The sequence below is a fragment of the Anarhichas minor genome, unplaced genomic scaffold, assembly GCF_050575085.1.
Source record: "Anarhichas minor isolate MPS153535 unplaced genomic scaffold, ASM5057508v1 ptg000016l, whole genome shotgun sequence".
Lineage (NCBI taxonomy): Eukaryota > Metazoa > Chordata > Actinopteri > Perciformes > Anarhichadidae > Anarhichas > Anarhichas minor.
The window spans coordinates 4,373,251-4,390,130 of NW_027466462.1; the positions used below are offsets into that span (position 1 = coordinate 4,373,251).

Sequence of the window (16,880 nt, forward strand, 5' to 3'; positions counted from 1 at the left end):
GTCTGCTCTCTTTATAAGCTCAAAACGTCCCTGGGTGGGCTTGAACCACCAACCTTTCAGTTAACAGCCGAATGCGCTGACCAATTGCGCCACAGAGACAGGCCTGATAGAAAGTTGGTTAGGCCCGAACTGCAAGCCCCACCCACTTATATTTGCTATTCATTTTCTATTCATTGCTAGAAGGTTGGGCTCTACATTTTGTAAAAGTTCATTTTCCTGTTTGAAAAGTTCCCCTGGAATAGCTTAAGGTGCGTTAGCTTATAAAAGATTGTAGATAGTTGTACCAAGGACAAGATTTCTCAATTTGTTGGTTTTTGGAGGCTTAGCTCTGATCGTGGCAACTACCTTTTTCACCTATGTGATGTCTGCTCTCTTTATAAGCTCAAAACGTCCCTGGGTGGGCTTGAACCACCAACCTTTCAGTTAACAGCCGAATGCGCTGACCAATTGCGCCACAGAGACAGGCCTGATAGAAAGTTGGTTAGGCCCGAACTGCAAGCCCCACCCACTTGCATTTGCTATTCATTTTCTATTCATTGCTAGAAGGTTGGGCTCTACATTTTGTAAAAGTTCATTTTCCTGTTTGAAAAGTTCCCCTGGAATAGCTTAAGGTGCGTTAGCTTATAAAAGATTGTAGATAGTTGTACCAAGGACAAGATTTCTCAATTTGTTGGTTTTTGGAGGCTTAGCTCTGATCGTGGCAACTACCTTTTTCACCTATGTGATGTCTGCTCTCTTTATAAGCTCAAAACGTCCCTGGGTGGGCTTGAACCACCAACCTTTCAGTTAACAGCCGAATGCGCTGACCAATTGCGCCACAGAGACAGGCCTGATAGAAAGTTGGTTAGGCCCGAACTGCAAGCCCCACCCACTTGCATTTGCTATTCATTTTCTATTCATTGCTAGAAGGTTGGGCTCTACATTTTGTAAAAGTTCATTTTCCTGTTTGAAAAGTTCCCCTGGAATAGCTTAAGGTGCGTTAGCTTTTAGAAGATTGTAGATAATTGTGCCACGGACAAGATTTCTCAATTTGTTGGTTTTTGGAGGCTTAGCTCTGATCGTGGAAACTGCCTTTTTCAAAGTCTGCTCTCTTTAAAAGCTCAAAACGTCCCTGGGTGGGCTTGAACCACCAACCTTTCAGTTAACAGCCGAATGCGCTGACCAATTGCGCCACAGAGACAGGCCTGATAGAAAGTTGGTTAGGCCCGAACTGCAAGCCCCACCCACTTGCATTTGCTATTCATTTTCTATTCATTGCTAGAAGGTTGGGCTCTACATTTTGTAAAAGTTCATTTTCCTGTTTGAAAAGTTCCCCTGGAATAGCTTAAGGTGCGTTAGCTTATAAAAGATTGTAGATAGTTGTACCAAGGACAAGATTTCTCAATTTGTTGGTTTTTGGAGGCTTAGCTCTGATCGTGGCAACTACCTTTTTCACCTATGTGATGTCTGCTCTCTTTATAAGCTCAAAACGTCCCTGGGTGGGCTTGAACCACCAACCTTTCAGTTAACAGCCGAATGCGCTGACCAATTGCGCCACAGAGACAGGCCTGATAGAAAGTTGGTTAGGCCCGAACTGCAAGCCCCACCCACTTGCATTTGCTATTCATTTTCTATTCATTGCTAGAAGGTTGGGCTCTACATTTTGTAAAAGTTCATTTTCCTGTTTGAAAAGTTCCCCTGGAATAGCTTAAGGTGCGTTAGCTTATAAAAGATTGTAGATAGTTGTACCAAGGACAAGATTTCTCAATTTGTTGGTTTTTGGAGGCTTAGCTCTGATCGTGGCAACTACCTTTTTCACCTATGTGATGTCTGCTCTCTTTATAAGCTCAAAACGTCCCTGGGTGGGCTTGAACCACCAACCTTTCAGTTAACAGCCGAATGCGCTGACCAATTGCGCCACAGAGACAGGCCTGATAGAAAGTTGGTTAGGCCCGAACTGCAAGCCCCACCCACTTGCATTTGCTATTCATTTTCTATTCATTGCTAGAAGGTTGGGCTCTACATTTTGTAAAAGTTCATTTTCCTGTTTGAAAAGTTCCCCTGGAATAGCTTAAGGTGCGTTAGCTTTTAGAAGATTGTAGATAATTGTGCCACGGACAAGATTTCTCAATTTGTTGGTTTTTGGAGGCTTAGCTCTGATCGTGGAAACTGCCTTTTTCAAAGTCTGCTCTCTTTAAAAGCTCAAAACGTCCCTGGGTGGGCTTGAACCACCAACCTTTCAGTTAACAGCCGAATGCGCTGACCAATTGCGCCACAGAGACAGGCCTGATAGAAAGTTGGTTAGGCCCGAACTGCAAGCCCCACCCACTTGCATTTGCTATTCATTTTCTATTCATTGCTAGAAGGTTGGGCTCTACATTTTGTAAAAGTTCATTTTCCTGTTTGAAAAGTTCCCCTGGAATAGCTTAAGGTGCGTTAGCTTATAAAAGATTGTAGATAGTTGTACCAAGGACAAGATTTCTCAATTTGTTGGTTTTTGGAGGCTTAGCTCTGATCGTGGCAACTACCTTTTTCACCTATGTGATGTCTGCTCTCTTTATAAGCTCAAAACGTCCCTGGGTGGGCTTGAACCACCAACCTTTCAGTTAACAGCCGAATGCGCTGACCAATTGCGCCACAGAGACAGGCCTGATAGAAAGTTGGTTAGGCCCGAACTGCAAGCCCCACCCACTTGCATTTGCTATTCATTTTCTATTCATTGCTAGAAGGTTGGGCTCTACATTTTGTAAAAGTTCATTTTCCTGTTTGAAAAGTTCCCCTGGAATAGCTTAAGGTGCGTTAGCTTATAAAAGATTGTAGATAGTTGTACCAAGGACAAGATTTCTCAATTTGTTGGTTTTTGGAGGCTTAGCTCTGATCGTGGCAACTACCTTTTTCACCTATGTGATGTCTGCTCTCTTTATAAGCTCAAAACGTCCCTGGGTGGGCTTGAACCACCAACCTTTCAGTTAACAGCCGAATGCGCTGACCAATTGCGCCACAGAGACAGGCCTGATAGAAAGTTGGTTAGGCCCGAACTGCAAGCCCCACCCACTTGCATTTGCTATTCATTTTCTATTCATTGCTAGAAGGTTGGGCTCTACATTTTGTAAAAGTTCATTTTCCTGTTTGAAAAGTTCCCCTGGAATAGCTTAAGGTGCGTTAGCTTATAAAAGATTGTAGATAGTTGTACCAAGGACAAGATTTCTCAATTTGTTGGTTTTTGGAGGCTTAGCTCTGATCATGGCAACTACCTTTTTCACCTATGTGATGTCTGCTCTCTTTATAAGCTCAAAACGTCCCTGGGTGGGCTTGAACCACCAGCCTTTCAGTTAACAGCCGAATGCGCTGACCAATTGCGCCACAGAGACAGGCCTGATAGAAAGTTGGTTAGGCCCGAACTGCAAGCCCCACCCACTTGCATTTGCTATTCATTTTCTATTCATTGCTAGAAGGTTGGGCTCTACATTTTGTAAAAGTTCATTTTCCTGTTTGAAAAGTTCCCCTGGAATAGCTTAAGGTGCGTTAGCTTATAAAAGATTGTAGATAGTTGTACCAAGGACAAGATTTCTCAATTTGTTGGTTTTTGGAGGCTTAGCTCTGATCGTGGCAACTACCTTTTTCACCTATGTGATGTCTGCTCTCTTTATAAGCTCAAAACGTCCCTGGGTGGGCTTGAACCACCAACCTTTCAGTTAACAGCCGAATGCGCTGACCAATTGCGCCACAGAGACAGGCCTGATAGAAAGTTGGTTAGGCCCGAACTGCAAGCCCCACCCACTTGCATTTGCTATTCATTTTCTATTCATTGCTAGAAGGTTGGGCTCTACATTTTGTAAAAGTTAATTTTCCTGTTTGAAAAGTTCCCCTGGAATAGCTTAAGGTGCGTTAGCTTATAAAAGATTGTAGATAGTTGTACCAAGGACAAGATTTCTCAATTTGTTGGTTTTTGGAGGCTTAGCTCTGATCGTGGCAACTACCTTTTTCACCTATGTGATGTCTGCTCTCTTTATAAGCTCAAAACGTCCCTGGGTGGGCTTGAACCACCAACCTTTCAGTTAACAGCCGAATGCGCTGACCAATTGCGCCACAGAGACAGGCCTGATAGAAAGTTGGTTAGGCCCGAACTGCAAGCCCCACCCACTTGCATTTGCTATTCATTTTCTATTCATTGCTAGAAGGTTGGGCTCTACATTTTGTAAAAGTTCATTTTCCTGTTTGAAAAGTTCCCCTGGAATAGCTTAAGGTGCGTTAGCTTATAAAAGATTGTAGATAGTTGTACCAAGGACAAGATTTCTCAATTTGTTGGTTTTTGGAGGCTTAGCTCTGATCGTGGCAACTACCTTTTTCACCTATGTGATGTCTGCTCTCTTTATAAGCTCAAAACGTCCCTGGGTGGGCTTGAACCACCAGCCTTTCAGTTAACAGCCGAATGCGCTGACCAATTGCGCCACAGAGACAGGCCTGATAGAAAGTTGGTTAGGCCCGAACTGCAAGCCCCACCCACTTGCATTTGCTATTCATTTTCTATTCATTGCTAGAAGGTTGGGCTCTACATTTTGTAAAAGTTCATTTTCCTGTTTGAAAAGTTCCCCTGGAATAGCTTAAGGTGCGTTAGCTTATAAAAGATTGTAGATAGTTGTACCAAGGACAAGATTTCTCAATTTGTTGGTTTTTGGAGGCTTAGCTCTGATCGTGGCAACTACCTTTTTCACCTATGTGATGTCTGCTCTCTTTATAAGCTCAAAACGTCCCTGGGTGGGCTTGAACCACCAACCTTTCAGTTAACAGCCGAATGCGCTGACCAATTGCGCCACAGAGACAGGCCTGATAGAAAGTTGGTTAGGCCCGAACTGCAAGCCCCACCCACTTGCATTTGCTATTCATTTTCTATTCATTGCTAGAAGGTTGGGCTCTACATTTTGTAAAAGTTCATTTTCCTGTTTGAAAAGTTCCCCTGGAATAGCTTAAGGTGCGTTAGCTTATAAAAGATTGTAGATAGTTGTACCAAGGACAAGATTTCTCAATTTGTTGGTTTTTGGAGGCTTAGCTCTGATCGTGGCAACTACCTTTTTCACCTATGTGATGTCTGCTCTCTTTATAAGCTCAAAACGTCCCTGGGTGGGCTTGAACCACCAACCTTTCAGTTAACAGCCGAATGCGCTGACCAATTGCGCCACAGAGACAGGCCTGATAGAAAGTTGGTTAGGCCCGAACTGCAAGCCCCACCCACTTGCATTTGCTATTCATTTTCTATTCATTGCTAGAAGGTTGGGCTCTACATTTTGTAAAAGTTCATTTTCCTGTTTGAAAAGTTCCCCTGGAATAGCTTAAGGTGCGTTAGCTTTTAGAAGATTGTAGATAATTGTGCCACGGACAAGATTTCTCAATTTGTTGGTTTTTGGAGGCTTAGCTCTGATCGTGGAAACTACCTTTTTCACCTATGTGATGTCTGCTCTCTTTATAAGCTCAAAACATCCCTGGGTGGGCTTGAACCACCAACCTTTCAGTTAACAGCCGAATGCGCTGACCAATTGCGCCACAGAGACAGGCCTGATAGAAAGTTGGTTAGGCCCGAACTGCAAGCCCCACCCACTTGCATTTGCTATTCATTTTCTATTCATTGCTAGAAGGTTGGGCTCTACATTTTGTAAAAGTTCATTTTCCTGTTTGAAAAGTTCCCCTGGAATAGCTTAAGGTGCGTTAGCTTTTAGAAGATTGTAGATAATTGTGCCACGGACAAGATTTCTCAATTTGTTGGTTTTTGGAGGCTTAGCTCTGATCGTGGAAACTGCCTTTTTCAAAGTCTGCTCTCTTTAAAAGCTCAAAACGTCCCTGGGTGGGCTTGAACCACCAACCTTTCAGTTAACAGCCGAATGCGCTGACCAATTGCGCCACAGAGACAGGCCTGATAGAAAGTTGGTTAGGCCCGAACTGCAAGCCCCACCCACTTGCATTTGCTATTCATTTTCTATTCATTGCTAGAAGGTTGGGCTCTACATTTTGTAAAAGTTCATTTTCCTGTTTGAAAAGTTCCCCTGGAATAGCTTAAGGTGCGTTAGCTTATAAAAGATTGTAGATAGTTGTACCAAGGACAAGATTTCTCAATTTGTTGGTTTTTGGAGGCTTAGCTCTGATCGTGGCAACTACCTTTTTCACCTATGTGATGTCTGCTCTCTTTATAAGCTCAAAACGTCCCTGGGTGGGCTTGAACCACCAACCTTTCAGTTAACAGCCGAATGCGCTGACCAATTGCGCCACAGAGACAGGCCTGATAGAAAGTTGGTTAGGCCCGAACTGCAAGCCCCACCCACTTGCATTTGCTATTCATTTTCTATTCATTGCTAGAAGGTTGGGCTCTACATTTTGTAAAAGTTCATTTTCCTGTTTGAAAAGTTCCCCTGGAATAGCTTAAGGTGCGTTAGCTTATAAAAGATTGTAGATAGTTGTACCAAGGACAAGATTTCTCAATTTGTTGGTTTTTGGAGGCTTAGCTCTGATCGTGGAAACTACCTTTTTCACCTATGTGATGTCTGCTCTCTTTATAAGCTCAAAACATCCCTGGGTGGGCTTGAACCACCAACCTTTCAGTTAACAGCCGAATGCGCTGACCAATTGCGCCACAGAGACAGGCCTGATAGAAAGTTGGTTAGGCCCGAACTGCAAGCCCCACCCACTTGCATTTGCTATTCATTTTCTATTCATTGCTAGAAGGTTGGGCTCTACATTTTGTAAAAGTTCATTTTCCTGTTTGAAAAGTTCCCCTGGAATAGCTTAAGGTGCGTTAGCTTTTAGAAGATTGTAGATAATTGTGCCACGGACAAGATTTCTCAATTTGTTGGTTTTTGGAGGCTTAGCTCTGATCGTGGAAACTGCCTTTTTCAAAGTCTGCTCTCTTTAAAAGCTCAAAACGTCCCTGGGTGGGCTTGAACCACCAACCTTTCAGTTAACAGCCGAATGCGCTGACCAATTGCGCCACAGAGACAGGCCTGATAGAAAGTTGGTTAGGCCCGAACTGCAAGCCCCACCCACTTGCATTTGCTATTCATTTTCTATTCATTGCTAGAAGGTTGGGCTCTACATTTTGTAAAAGTTCATTTTCCTGTTTGAAAAGTTCCCCTGGAATAGCTTAAGGTGCGTTAGCTTATAAAAGATTGTAGATAGTTGTACCAAGGACAAGATTTCTCAATTTGTTGGTTTTTGGAGGCTTAGCTCTGATCGTGGCAACTACCTTTTTCACCTATGTGATGTCTGCTCTCTTTATAAGCTCAAAACGTCCCTGGGTGGGCTTGAACCACCAACCTTTCAGTTAACAGCCGAATGCGCTGACCAATTGCGCCACAGAGACAGGCCTGATAGAAAGTTGGTTAGGCCCGAACTGCAAGCCCCACCCACTTGCATTTGCTATTCATTTTCTATTCATTGCTAGAAGGTTGGGCTCTACATTTTGTAAAAGTTCATTTTCCTGTTTGAAAAGTTCCCCTGGAATAGCTTAAGGTGCGTTAGCTTATAAAAGATTGTAGATAGTTGTACCAAGGACAAGATTTCTCAATTTGTTGGTTTTTGGAGGCTTAGCTCTGATCGTGGAAACTACCTTTTTCACCTATGTGATGTCTGCTCTCTTTATAAGCTCAAAACATCCCTGGGTGGGCTTGAACCACCAACCTTTCAGTTAACAGCCGAATGCGCTGACCAATTGCGCCACAGAGACAGGCCTGATAGAAAGTTGGTTAGGCCCGAACTGCAAGCCCCACCCACTTGCATTTGCTATTCATTTTCTATTCATTGCTAGAAGGTTGGGCTCTACATTTTGTAAAAGTTCATTTTCCTGTTTGAAAAGTTCCCCTGGAATAGCTTAAGGTGCGTTAGCTTTTAGAAGATTGTAGATAATTGTGCCACGGACAAGATTTCTCAATTTGTTGGTTTTTGGAGGCTTAGCTCTGATCGTGGAAACTGCCTTTTTCAAAGTCTGCTCTCTTTAAAAGCTCAAAACGTCCCTGGGTGGGCTTGAACCACCAACCTTTCAGTTAACAGCCGAATGCGCTGACCAATTGCGCCACAGAGACAGGCCTGATAGAAAGTTGGTTAGGCCCGAACTGCAAGCCCCACCCACTTGCATTTGCTATTCATTTTCTATTCATTGCTAGAAGGTTGGGCTCTACATTTTGTAAAAGTTCATTTTCCTGTTTGAAAAGTTCCCCTGGAATAGCTTAAGGTGCGTTAGCTTATAAAAGATTGTAGATAGTTGTACCAAGGACAAGATTTCTCAATTTGTTGGTTTTTGGAGGCTTAGCTCTGATCGTGGCAACTACCTTTTTCACCTATGTGATGTCTGCTCTCTTTATAAGCTCAAAACGTCCCTGGGTGGGCTTGAACCACCAACCTTTCAGTTAACAGCCGAATGCGCTGACCAATTGCGCCACAGAGACAGGCCTGATAGAAAGTTGGTTAGGCCCGAACTGCAAGCCCCACCCACTTGCATTTGCTATTCATTTTCTATTCATTGCTAGAAGGTTGGGCTCTACATTTTGTAAAAGTTCATTTTCCTGTTTGAAAAGTTCCCCTGGAATAGCTTAAGGTGCGTTAGCTTATAAAAGATTGTAGATAGTTGTACCAAGGACAAGATTTCTCAATTTGTTGGTTTTTGGAGGCTTAGCTCTGATCGTGGCAACTACCTTTTTCACCTATGTGATGTCTGCTCTCTTTATAAGCTCAAAACGTCCCTGGGTGGGCTTGAACCACCAACCTTTCAGTTAACAGCCGAATGCGCTGACCAATTGCGCCACAGAGACAGGCCTGATAGAAAGTTGGTTAGGCCCGAACTGCAAGCCCCACCCACTTATATTTGCTATTCATTTTCTATTCATTGCTAGAAGGTTGGGCTCTACATTTTGTAAAAGTTCATTTTCCTGTTTGAAAAGTTCCCCTGGAATAGCTTAAGGTGCGTTAGCTTATAAAAGATTGTAGATAGTTGTACCAAGGACAAGATTTCTCAATTTGTTGGTTTTTGGAGGCTTAGCTCTGATCGTGGCAACTACCTTTTTCACCTATGTGATGTCTGCTCTCTTTATAAGCTCAAAACGTCCCTGGGTGGGCTTGAACCACCAACCTTTCAGTTAACAGCCGAATGCGCTGACCAATTGCGCCACAGAGACAGGCCTGATAGAAAGTTGGTTAGGCCCGAACTGCAAGCCCCACCCACTTGCATTTGCTATTCATTTTCTATTCATTGCTAGAAGGTTGGGCTCTACATTTTGTAAAAGTTCATTTTCCTGTTTGAAAAGTTCCCCTGGAATAGCTTAAGGTGCGTTAGCTTATAAAAGATTGTAGATAGTTGTACCAAGGACAAGATTTCTCAATTTGTTGGTTTTTGGAGGCTTAGCTCTGATCGTGGCAACTACCTTTTTCACCTATGTGATGTCTGCTCTCTTTATAAGCTCAAAACGTCCCTGGGTGGGCTTGAACCACCAACCTTTCAGTTAACAGCCGAATGCGCTGACCAATTGCGCCACAGAGACAGGCCTGATAGAAAGTTGGTTAGGCCCGAACTGCAAGCCCCACCCACTTGCATTTGCTATTCATTTTCTATTCATTGCTAGAAGGTTGGGCTCTACATTTTGTAAAAGTTCATTTTCCTGTTTGAAAAGTTCCCCTGGAATAGCTTAAGGTGCGTTAGCTTTTAGAAGATTGTAGATAATTGTGCCACGGACAAGATTTCTCAATTTGTTGGTTTTTGGAGGCTTAGCTCTGATCGTGGAAACTGCCTTTTTCAAAGTCTGCTCTCTTTAAAAGCTCAAAACGTCCCTGGGTGGGCTTGAACCACCAACCTTTCAGTTAACAGCCGAATGCGCTGACCAATTGCGCCACAGAGACAGGCCTGATAGAAAGTTGGTTAGGCCCGAACTGCAAGCCCCACCCACTTGCATTTGCTATTCATTTTCTATTCATTGCTAGAAGGTTGGGCTCTACATTTTGTAAAAGTTCATTTTCCTGTTTGAAAAGTTCCCCTGGAATAGCTTAAGGTGCGTTAGCTTATAAAAGATTGTAGATAGTTGTACCAAGGACAAGATTTCTCAATTTGTTGGTTTTTGGAGGCTTAGCTCTGATCGTGGCAACTACCTTTTTCACCTATGTGATGTCTGCTCTCTTTATAAGCTCAAAACGTCCCTGGGTGGGCTTGAACCACCAACCTTTCAGTTAACAGCCGAATGCGCTGACCAATTGCGCCACAGAGACAGGCCTGATAGAAAGTTGGTTAGGCCCGAACTGCAAGCCCCACCCACTTGCATTTGCTATTCATTTTCTATTCATTGCTAGAAGGTTGGGCTCTACATTTTGTAAAAGTTCATTTTCCTGTTTGAAAAGTTCCCCTGGAATAGCTTAAGGTGCGTTAGCTTATAAAAGATTGTAGATAGTTGTACCAAGGACAAGATTTCTCAATTTGTTGGTTTTTGGAGGCTTAGCTCTGATCGTGGCAACTACCTTTTTCACCTATGTGATGTCTGCTCTCTTTATAAGCTCAAAACGTCCCTGGGTGGGCTTGAACCACCAACCTTTCAGTTAACAGCCGAATGCGCTGACCAATTGCGCCACAGAGACAGGCCTGATAGAAAGTTGGTTAGGCCCGAACTGCAAGCCCCACCCACTTGCATTTGCTATTCATTTTCTATTCATTGCTAGAAGGTTGGGCTCTACATTTTGTAAAAGTTCATTTTCCTGTTTGAAAAGTTCCCCTGGAATAGCTTAAGGTGCGTTAGCTTATAAAAGATTGTAGATAGTTGTACCAAGGACAAGATTTCTCAATTTGTTGGTTTTTGGAGGCTTAGCTCTGATCATGGCAACTACCTTTTTCACCTATGTGATGTCTGCTCTCTTTATAAGCTCAAAACGTCCCTGGGTGGGCTTGAACCACCAGCCTTTCAGTTAACAGCCGAATGCGCTGACCAATTGCGCCACAGAGACAGGCCTGATAGAAAGTTGGTTAGGCCCGAACTGCAAGCCCCACCCACTTGCATTTGCTATTCATTTTCTATTCATTGCTAGAAGGTTGGGCTCTACATTTTGTAAAAGTTCATTTTCCTGTTTGAAAAGTTCCCCTGGAATAGCTTAAGGTGCGTTAGCTTATAAAAGATTGTAGATAGTTGTACCAAGGACAAGATTTCTCAATTTGTTGGTTTTTGGAGGCTTAGCTCTGATCGTGGCAACTACCTTTTTCACCTATGTGATGTCTGCTCTCTTTATAAGCTCAAAACGTCCCTGGGTGGGCTTGAACCACCAACCTTTCAGTTAACAGCCGAATGCGCTGACCAATTGCGCCACAGAGACAGGCCTGATAGAAAGTTGGTTAGGCCCGAACTGCAAGCCCCACCCACTTGCATTTGCTATTCATTTTCTATTCATTGCTAGAAGGTTGGGCTCTACATTTTGTAAAAGTTAATTTTCCTGTTTGAAAAGTTCCCCTGGAATAGCTTAAGGTGCGTTAGCTTATAAAAGATTGTAGATAGTTGTACCAAGGACAAGATTTCTCAATTTGTTGGTTTTTGGAGGCTTAGCTCTGATCGTGGCAACTACCTTTTTCACCTATGTGATGTCTGCTCTCTTTATAAGCTCAAAACGTCCCTGGGTGGGCTTGAACCACCAACCTTTCAGTTAACAGCCGAATGCGCTGACCAATTGCGCCACAGAGACAGGCCTGATAGAAAGTTGGTTAGGCCCGAACTGCAAGCCCCACCCACTTGCATTTGCTATTCATTTTCTATTCATTGCTAGAAGGTTGGGCTCTACATTTTGTAAAAGTTCATTTTCCTGTTTGAAAAGTTCCCCTGGAATAGCTTAAGGTGCGTTAGCTTATAAAAGATTGTAGATAGTTGTACCAAGGACAAGATTTCTCAATTTGTTGGTTTTTGGAGGCTTAGCTCTGATCGTGGCAACTACCTTTTTCACCTATGTGATGTCTGCTCTCTTTATAAGCTCAAAACGTCCCTGGGTGGGCTTGAACCACCAACCTTTCAGTTAACAGCCGAATGCGCTGACCAATTGCGCCACAGAGACAGGCCTGATAGAAAGTTGGTTAGGCCCGAACTGCAAGCCCCACCCACTTGCATTTGCTATTCATTTTCTATTCATTGCTAGAAGGTTGGGCTCTACATTTTGTAAAAGTTCATTTTCCTGTTTGAAAAGTTCCCCTGGAATAGCTTAAGGTGCGTTAGCTTATAAAAGATTGTAGATAGTTGTACCAAGGACAAGATTTCTCAATTTGTTGGTTTTTGGAGGCTTAGCTCTGATCGTGGCAACTACCTTTTTCACCTATGTGATGTCTGCTCTCTTTATAAGCTCAAAACGTCCCTGGGTGGGCTTGAACCACCAACCTTTCAGTTAACAGCCAAATGCGCTGACCAATTGCGCCACAGAGACAGGCCTGATAGAAAGTTGGTTAGGCCCGAACTGCAAGCCCCACCCACTTGCATTTGCTATTCATTTTCTATTCATTGCTAGAAGGTTGGGCTCTACATTTTGTAAAAGTTCATTTTCCTGTTTGAAAAGTTCCCCTGGAATAGCTTAAGGTGCGTTAGCTTATAAAAGATTGTAGATAGTTGTACCAAGGACAAGATTTCTCAATTTGTTGGTTTTTGGAGGCTTAGCTCTGATCGTGGCAACTACCTTTTTCACCTATGTGATGTCTGCTCTCTTTATAAGCTCAAAACGTCCCTGGGTGGGCTTGAACCACCAACCTTTCAGTTAACAGCCGAATGCGCTGACCAATTGCGCCACAGAGACAGGCCTGATAGAAAGTTGGTTAGGCCCGAACTGCAAGCCCCACCCACTTGCATTTGCTATTCATTTTCTATTCATTGCTAGAAGGTTGGGCTCTACATTTTGTAAAAGTTCATTTTCCTGTTTGAAAAGTTCCCCTGGAATAGCTTAAGGTGCGTTAGCTTTTAGAAGATTGTAGATAATTGTGCCACGGACAAGATTTCTCAATTTGTTGGTTTTTGGAGGCTTAGCTCTGATCGTGGAAACTGCCTTTTTCAAAGTCTGCTCTCTTTAAAAGCTCAAAACGTCCCTGGGTGGGCTTGAACCACCAACCTTTCAGTTAACAGCCGAATGCGCTGACCAATTGCGCCACAGAGACAGGCCTGATAGAAAGTTGGTTAGGCCCGAACTGCAAGCCCCACCCACTTGCATTTGCTATTCATTTTCTATTCATTGCTAGAAGGTTGGGCTCTACATTTTGTAAAAGTTCATTTTCCTGTTTGAAAAGTTCCCCTGGAATAGCTTAAGGTGCGTTAGCTTATAAAAGATTGTAGATAGTTGTACCAAGGACAAGATTTCTCAATTTGTTGGTTTTTGGAGGCTTAGCTCTGATCGTGGCAACTACCTTTTTCACCTATGTGATGTCTGCTCTCTTTATAAGCTCAAAACGTCCCTGGGTGGGCTTGAACCACCAACCTTTCAGTTAACAGCCGAATGCGCTGACCAATTGCGCCACAGAGACAGGCCTGATAGAAAGTTGGTTAGGCCCGAACTGCAAGCCCCACCCACTTGCATTTGCTATTCATTTTCTATTCATTGCTAGAAGGTTGGGCTCTACATTTTGTAAAAGTTCATTTTCCTGTTTGAAAAGTTCCCCTGGAATAGCTTAAGGTGCGTTAGCTTATAAAAGATTGTAGATAGTTGTACCAAGGACAAGATTTCTCAATTTGTTGGTTTTTGGAGGCTTAGCTCTGATCGTGGCAACTACCTTTTTCACCTATGTGATGTCTGCTCTCTTTATAAGCTCAAAACGTCCCTGGGTGGGCTTGAACCACCAACCTTTCAGTTAACAGCCGAATGCGCTGACCAATTGCGCCACAGAGACAGGCCTGATAGAAAGTTGGTTAGGCCCGAACTGCAAGCCCCACCCACTTGCATTTGCTATTCATTTTCTATTCATTGCTAGAAGGTTGGGCTCTACATTTTGTAAAAGTTCATTTTCCTGTTTGAAAAGTTCCCCTGGAATAGCTTAAGGTGCGTTAGCTTATAAAAGATTGTAGATAGTTGTACCAAGGACAAGATTTCTCAATTTGTTGGTTTTTGGAGGCTTAGCTCTGATCATGGCAACTACCTTTTTCACCTATGTGATGTCTGCTCTCTTTATAAGCTCAAAACGTCCCTGGGTGGGCTTGAACCACCAGCCTTTCAGTTAACAGCCGAATGCGCTGACCAATTGCGCCACAGAGACAGGCCTGATAGAAAGTTGGTTAGGCCCGAACTGCAAGCCCCACCCACTTGCATTTGCTATTCATTTTCTATTCATTGCTAGAAGGTTGGGCTCTACATTTTGTAAAAGTTCATTTTCCTGTTTGAAAAGTTCCCCTGGAATAGCTTAAGGTGCGTTAGCTTATAAAAGATTGTAGATAGTTGTACCAAGGACAAGATTTCTCAATTTGTTGGTTTTTGGAGGCTTAGCTCTGATCGTGGCAACTACCTTTTTCACCTATGTGATGTCTGCTCTCTTTATAAGCTCAAAACGTCCCTGGGTGGGCTTGAACCACCAACCTTTCAGTTAACAGCCGAATGCGCTGACCAATTGCGCCACAGAGACAGGCCTGATAGAAAGTTGGTTAGGCCCGAACTGCAAGCCCCACCCACTTGCATTTGCTATTCATTTTCTATTCATTGCTAGAAGGTTGGGCTCTACATTTTGTAAAAGTTAATTTTCCTGTTTGAAAAGTTCCCCTGGAATAGCTTAAGGTGCGTTAGCTTATAAAAGATTGTAGATAGTTGTACCAAGGACAAGATTTCTCAATTTGTTGGTTTTTGGAGGCTTAGCTCTGATCGTGGCAACTACCTTTTTCACCTATGTGATGTCTGCTCTCTTTATAAGCTCAAAACGTCCCTGGGTGGGCTTGAACCACCAACCTTTCAGTTAACAGCCGAATGCGCTGACCAATTGCGCCACAGAGACAGGCCTGATAGAAAGTTGGTTAGGCCCGAACTGCAAGCCCCACCCACTTGCATTTGCTATTCATTTTCTATTCATTGCTAGAAGGTTGGGCTCTACATTTTGTAAAAGTTCATTTTCCTGTTTGAAAAGTTCCCCTGGAATAGCTTAAGGTGCGTTAGCTTATAAAAGATTGTAGATAGTTGTACCAAGGACAAGATTTCTCAATTTGTTGGTTTTTGGAGGCTTAGCTCTGATCGTGGCAACTACCTTTTTCACCTATGTGATGTCTGCTCTCTTTATAAGCTCAAAACGTCCCTGGGTGGGCTTGAACCACCAACCTTTCAGTTAACAGCCGAATGCGCTGACCAATTGCGCCACAGAGACAGGCCTGATAGAAAGTTGGTTAGGCCCGAACTGCAAGCCCCACCCACTTGCATTTGCTATTCATTTTCTATTCATTGCTAGAAGGTTGGGCTCTACATTTTGTAAAAGTTCATTTTCCTGTTTGAAAAGTTCCCCTGGAATAGCTTAAGGTGCGTTAGCTTATAAAAGATTGTAGATAGTTGTACCAAGGACAAGATTTCTCAATTTGTTGGTTTTTGGAGGCTTAGCTCTGATCGTGGCAACTACCTTTTTCACCTATGTGATGTCTGCTCTCTTTATAAGCTCAAAACGTCCCTGGGTGGGCTTGAACCACCAACCTTTCAGTTAACAGCCAAATGCGCTGACCAATTGCGCCACAGAGACAGGCCTGATAGAAAGTTGGTTAGGCCCGAACTGCAAGCCCCACCCACTTGCATTTGCTATTCATTTTCTATTCATTGCTAGAAGGTTGGGCTCTACATTTTGTAAAAGTTCATTTTCCTGTTTGAAAAGTTCCCCTGGAATAGCTTAAGGTGCGTTAGCTTATAAAAGATTGTAGATAGTTGTACCAAGGACAAGATTTCTCAATTTGTTGGTTTTTGGAGGCTTAGCTCTGATCGTGGAAACTACCTTTTTCACCTATGTGATGTCTGCTCTCTTTATAAGCTCAAAACATCCCTGGGTGGGCTTGAACCACCAACCTTTCAGTTAACAGCCGAATGCGCTGACCAATTGCGCCACAGAGACAGGCCTGATAGAAAGTTGGTTAGGCCCGAACTGCAAGCCCCACCCACTTGCATTTGCTATTCATTTTCTATTCATTGCTAGAAGGTTGGGCTCTACATTTTGTAAAAGTTCATTTTCCTGTTTGAAAAGTTCCCCTGGAATAGCTTAAGGTGCGTTAGCTTTTAGAAGATTGTAGATAATTGTGCCACGGACAAGATTTCTCAATTTGTTGGTTTTTGGAGGCTTAGCTCTGATCGTGGAAACTGCCTTTTTCAAAGTCTGCTCTCTTTAAAAGCTCAAAACGTCCCTGGGTGGGCTTGAACCACCAACCTTTCAGTTAACAGCCGAATGCGCTGACCAATTGCGCCACAGAGACAGGCCTGATAGAAAGTTGGTTAGGCCCGAACTGCAAGCCCCACCCACTTGCATTTGCTATTCATTTTCTATTCATTGCTAGAAGGTTGGGCTCTACATTTTGTAAAAGTTCATTTTCCTGTTTGAAAAGTTCCCCTGGAATAGCTTAAGGTGCGTTAGCTTATAAAAGATTGTAGATAGTTGTACCAAGGACAAGATTTCTCAATTTGTTGGTTTTTGGAGGCTTAGCTCTGATCGTGGCAACTACCTTTTTCACCTATGTGATGTCTGCTCTCTTTATAAGCTCAAAACGTCCCTGGGTGGGCTTGAACCACCAACCTTTCAGTTAACAGCCGAATGCGCTGACCAATTGCGCCACAGAGACAGGCCTGATAGAAAGTTGGTTAGGCCCGAACTGCAAGCCCCACCCACTTGCATTTGCTATTCATTTTCTATTCATTGCTAGAAGGTTGGGCTCTACATTTTGTAAAAGTTCATTTTCCTGTTTGAAAAGTTCCCCTGGAATAGCTTA

At 43.3% G+C, this 16,880-nt stretch overlaps 19 non-coding genes across 19 annotated transcripts; all 19 read right to left on the reverse strand.

Moving 5' to 3' along the window:
• Positions 1-25: 25 nt before the first annotated feature.
• On the reverse strand, positions 26-99 carry trnan-guu (transfer RNA asparagine (anticodon GUU)). The gene has a single exon. It is a non-coding gene; the product is annotated as a tRNA-Asn (tRNA).
• A 289-nt stretch (positions 100-388) lies between these two features.
• On the reverse strand, positions 389-462 carry trnan-guu (transfer RNA asparagine (anticodon GUU)). Its single transcript has one exon. It is a non-coding gene; the product is annotated as a tRNA-Asn (tRNA).
• Positions 463-751: 289 nt separating this feature from the next.
• trnan-guu (transfer RNA asparagine (anticodon GUU)) lies at positions 752-825 on the reverse strand. Its single transcript has one exon. It is a non-coding gene; the product is annotated as a tRNA-Asn (tRNA).
• A 281-nt stretch (positions 826-1,106) lies between these two features.
• Positions 1,107-1,180, reverse strand: trnan-guu (transfer RNA asparagine (anticodon GUU)). The gene has a single exon. It is a non-coding gene; the product is annotated as a tRNA-Asn (tRNA).
• A 289-nt stretch (positions 1,181-1,469) lies between these two features.
• trnan-guu (transfer RNA asparagine (anticodon GUU)) lies at positions 1,470-1,543 on the reverse strand. The gene has a single exon. It is a non-coding gene; the product is annotated as a tRNA-Asn (tRNA).
• Positions 1,544-1,832: 289 nt separating this feature from the next.
• On the reverse strand, positions 1,833-1,906 carry trnan-guu (transfer RNA asparagine (anticodon GUU)). Its single transcript has one exon. It is a non-coding gene; the product is annotated as a tRNA-Asn (tRNA).
• A 281-nt stretch (positions 1,907-2,187) lies between these two features.
• trnan-guu (transfer RNA asparagine (anticodon GUU)) lies at positions 2,188-2,261 on the reverse strand. Its single transcript has one exon. It is a non-coding gene; the product is annotated as a tRNA-Asn (tRNA).
• Positions 2,262-2,550: 289 nt separating this feature from the next.
• On the reverse strand, positions 2,551-2,624 carry trnan-guu (transfer RNA asparagine (anticodon GUU)). The gene has a single exon. It is a non-coding gene; the product is annotated as a tRNA-Asn (tRNA).
• A 289-nt stretch (positions 2,625-2,913) lies between these two features.
• Positions 2,914-2,987, reverse strand: trnan-guu (transfer RNA asparagine (anticodon GUU)). Its single transcript has one exon. It is a non-coding gene; the product is annotated as a tRNA-Asn (tRNA).
• Positions 2,988-3,276: 289 nt separating this feature from the next.
• trnan-guu (transfer RNA asparagine (anticodon GUU)) lies at positions 3,277-3,350 on the reverse strand. Its single transcript has one exon. It is a non-coding gene; the product is annotated as a tRNA-Asn (tRNA).
• Positions 3,351-3,639: 289 nt separating this feature from the next.
• Positions 3,640-3,713, reverse strand: trnan-guu (transfer RNA asparagine (anticodon GUU)). Its single transcript has one exon. It is a non-coding gene; the product is annotated as a tRNA-Asn (tRNA).
• A 289-nt stretch (positions 3,714-4,002) lies between these two features.
• Positions 4,003-4,076, reverse strand: trnan-guu (transfer RNA asparagine (anticodon GUU)). The gene has a single exon. It is a non-coding gene; the product is annotated as a tRNA-Asn (tRNA).
• Positions 4,077-4,365: 289 nt separating this feature from the next.
• trnan-guu (transfer RNA asparagine (anticodon GUU)) lies at positions 4,366-4,439 on the reverse strand. The gene has a single exon. It is a non-coding gene; the product is annotated as a tRNA-Asn (tRNA).
• A 289-nt stretch (positions 4,440-4,728) lies between these two features.
• trnan-guu (transfer RNA asparagine (anticodon GUU)) lies at positions 4,729-4,802 on the reverse strand. The gene has a single exon. It is a non-coding gene; the product is annotated as a tRNA-Asn (tRNA).
• Positions 4,803-5,091: 289 nt separating this feature from the next.
• trnan-guu (transfer RNA asparagine (anticodon GUU)) lies at positions 5,092-5,165 on the reverse strand. The gene has a single exon. It is a non-coding gene; the product is annotated as a tRNA-Asn (tRNA).
• A 644-nt stretch (positions 5,166-5,809) lies between these two features.
• trnan-guu (transfer RNA asparagine (anticodon GUU)) lies at positions 5,810-5,883 on the reverse strand. Its single transcript has one exon. It is a non-coding gene; the product is annotated as a tRNA-Asn (tRNA).
• A 289-nt stretch (positions 5,884-6,172) lies between these two features.
• On the reverse strand, positions 6,173-6,246 carry trnan-guu (transfer RNA asparagine (anticodon GUU)). Its single transcript has one exon. It is a non-coding gene; the product is annotated as a tRNA-Asn (tRNA).
• A 644-nt stretch (positions 6,247-6,890) lies between these two features.
• trnan-guu (transfer RNA asparagine (anticodon GUU)) lies at positions 6,891-6,964 on the reverse strand. The gene has a single exon. It is a non-coding gene; the product is annotated as a tRNA-Asn (tRNA).
• Positions 6,965-7,253: 289 nt separating this feature from the next.
• trnan-guu (transfer RNA asparagine (anticodon GUU)) lies at positions 7,254-7,327 on the reverse strand. The gene has a single exon. It is a non-coding gene; the product is annotated as a tRNA-Asn (tRNA).
• Between the last annotated feature and the right edge of the window lie 9,553 nt (positions 7,328-16,880).